The following is a 3,675-nucleotide window of genomic DNA, read 5'->3' as shown; positions in this document are numbered from 1 at the left end:
TTTTGCTGAGAATTCCAATTAAAATTACGGTCTTTTTAACAGTGTACCATTTATATCCTCAATTTTCTTTTTTTCAGAAAAAGGAAGATATTTTTAGATTAAAAAGATAAACGGATGAATCAACTATAATAGGTATTCACTATTATGAGGTGTTTGTTGTCATTGTTCTATAAAATCAATCGAAAAATATAACGAGATGGAATTATTATTGATTAAATGACCCCACCACTTAACATTAATCATAACCTTTCGCATCTATTTGCGATATTGATGATTAATGTCAAAGTTGATTGGAAAATTTCGAACAGCAAATCGTTGAAAGTGAGATTACTTTCAATGAATTATAAGGATAAATATTCTATCCAAGAATGGATACATACATACATGCATACACGCATAAAAACACACATAAATATAAACACATATATATACACACATGTATATTATATATACAGTATATATATGTATATATATGTATGTATATATATATGTATATATATATGTATATATATATATATATATATGTATATATATACATATATATATATATATATACACACACACACACACATATATATATATATATATATGCAAATGGTATCCACAATTGGTTTATGGCAGCAAAAAGTAGTATGCCCATCTAGTTTAAAGCAGTGAAAACCAGTATGCAAAACTAGTTTAAGGCAAGGAATACCAGTACTGTATACAACACTGGTTTATGACAGCAAAAACTGGAATAATCTGGTTTTTGGCAGGGATAACCAGTATATACAACTTTATATAACTGGTTTATTGCAGTAAAAACTGGTATACCTAACTGTTTTATGGCTGTGAAAACCAGTATACACAATTGAATTACAGCAAGGAAAACCGGTATACACCCGCGGCTTATGGCAGTGAAAACTGGTATATACCACTGGTATAAGGCAATGAAAACTGGTATATACCACTGGTATAAGGCAATGAAAACCGGTATCCTTTGCATTATGGCATGGAAAACCAGTATATATAATTGAATTAAAGCTGTGAAAATAGGTATATACAACTGATTTGCTGCAGTGAAAATTGGTATACCCAATTGGTTTATGGCAGCGAAAACTGGTATAAAAACTACTTTACGGGAGGGAAACCCATTATGGAAGGGAAAGCGAGTATGCATAACTGGTTCACAGCAGGAAAAACCGGTATACACCACAGGTTTATGGCAGTGAAAACTGGTATGTTCTGGTTTATGGCAAGGAAAACGAGTATGCATAACTGTCTTATGGCACGGAAAACTGATATACATAACTGGTTTATGGCAGTGTAAACCGGTAAACTCTGGTTTAAGGCAGGGAAAACCGGTATACTCTGGTTGAAGGCAGGGAAAACCGGTATACTCCGGTTGAAGGCAGGGAAAACCGGTATACTCTGGTTGAAGGCAGGGAAAACCGGTATACTCCGGTTGAAGGCAGGGAAAACCGGTATACTCTGGTTGAAGGCAGGGAAAACCGGTATACTCTGGTTGAAGGCAGGGAAAACCGGTATACTCCGGTTGAAGGCAGGGAAAACCGGTATACTCTGGTTGAAGGCAGTAAAAACCGGTATAATCTAGTTTAAGGCCGGGAAAACCGGCATACTCTGGTTTACGGCAGGGAAAAACCAGTGTACACAACTGGTTTATGGCAAGAGACAAAACTTTCCCACTGGAATTAGAGGCTCTGGCGAAAATTTATCTGAATTGTAGTTTATTAGGTATACTGCATATTTAAAACTTTTCGAATAGAGATTAATATAAAAGGTAAAATAAATGTGAAGATAATTAGGGCATGGATTAAAATATTCTATATGTAATAAATAATTATTGTATAGATAATGTAATACTTTAAAAACAATATCCCTATCATAAAATAAATGTGAAGGTGATTACGACACAAATTGAAATATTTTACAAAACGTAATAAATAAATATTGTATAGATAATGTAATACTTTGAATAAAAATATCCCATTCATTTGACTCCTGAAGCTGAATTAAGATACAAAATATTCAGCGTGCAATTGTCTTCTTAAATCAATCATCATCATCATCATCATCTCCTCTTACGCCTATTGACGCAAAGGGCTTCGGTTAGATTTCGCCAGTCGTCTCTACCTTGAGCTTTTAATTCAATACTTATCCATTCATCATCTCCTACTTCGCGCTTCATAGTCCTCAGCCATGTAGGCTTGGGTCTTCCAACTCTACTGGTAGGTTGATACAAGAATAGCAATAGAGGATGGATAGACTGTAACAGAAATAACAGTTATAGAAAACTTATAAAATTGGTAAAAGAATAATCGAGATTACTCAATCGGAGAATACTTTGCAAAAATAAATTCGTATTTTTGTAGAATTAAAAAGAATAGTAATGAAAAGTTACAATTTTTGAGAGAGAGAGAGAGAGAGAGAGAGAGAGAGAGAGAGAGAGAGAGTGTCTCAACATACATTTGAATTAATTTCCTTAACTCTACTACAGCTACTTGATCAGTGATAATCAACTAGTACTTCATCGCGTTTAATATTAACGAATAATTGATGGCAGAAAAAAAACTGACAATAAAACAACAAAAGTTTGTTCCCGCAAAAAAAAAAAAAAAAAAAAAAATTACATTTAGTCAGTTTAAATTTGTTGTAGAGTCTTCCAACAATAAAAAGGCAATAAAGATGAAAGAAGCTATTTACTACCACGATATATCATAACAGTCCTATTTTATAGAAAAAGAAGTATAATTGTTAATGGGTCCAAAATAAGCTGACACAATTTCCTACGATTATTAAAAAAGAAAACCTTACACAATAGCTGACAATAGGATATCTTCGTTATAATCTCTCTCTCTCCGACTCTCTCATATCAGTCTATCTATATGCCTTTTGTTTCATTTCTTCCCTCCAGGGAACAGCCTTCAGAGATAGCGCCACCGACAGGCAAAGTCCAGCCGACAGGGGCGTGGCTGTGACCTACTTTTCGTCATCAGTATGAGTGGAGTATAACCCCTTCCATGCAGGGCCTTGTTAGCTCAGAGGGTGAAACTTTCTCGAGTGTAAGTGGATGTGGTTTGGTTGTTTGAACACCGAAGATGAATACTTGATGGTTATATTGTTAAAGGGGAGCCTCCCCTTTGGCCTTTTTTCAGGCGGAAAAAACTATAATTTTGGCCTTTTTAAAATTGGTTGGCCTTTGGTAACATGAAAAAAGGCTATATATTTGGCCTTTTTCTACTAATGGGTTGGCATTTTAGAGCTTCTGTTGATTAGAAGTTGGCCTTTTTCTCATTTAGAAAACTTGGCAACGCTGATAGGAGGAAGGCTTTCGATGATCGTTCAGTGTTGCAATAGTGCGGAATTATGCGCGTAATGACGGGAAAATAAACTTACAGAGGGATAGCCATCATTTCAATTTCCGATTTCCGCTTTACTCTGGAGCGGAAAATATTTCCGCATTTTTATCAAGGTTAAAAACATATTTTTTGTCATATAAATCTGTTTTATATTTATAATATAGTTTTTTATATCTATTGACCTGTATTGTATTTTGAACTAAAACTAACATAAAAAAGTATTAAAATTATGATTATATTTGGTTTAATTCGGCGAATATTTTGATAGTTTTCGGTACCATAGCGATTATAGGCTGTTTTCCTTACCAAGCGAACT

This window comes from Palaemon carinicauda, chromosome 4, assembly GCF_036898095.1.
Source record: "Palaemon carinicauda isolate YSFRI2023 chromosome 4, ASM3689809v2, whole genome shotgun sequence".
Lineage (NCBI taxonomy): Eukaryota > Metazoa > Arthropoda > Malacostraca > Decapoda > Palaemonidae > Palaemon > Palaemon carinicauda.
The sequence above is the reverse complement of the archived record's forward strand: the minus strand, read 5'-3'. Positions refer to the sequence as shown.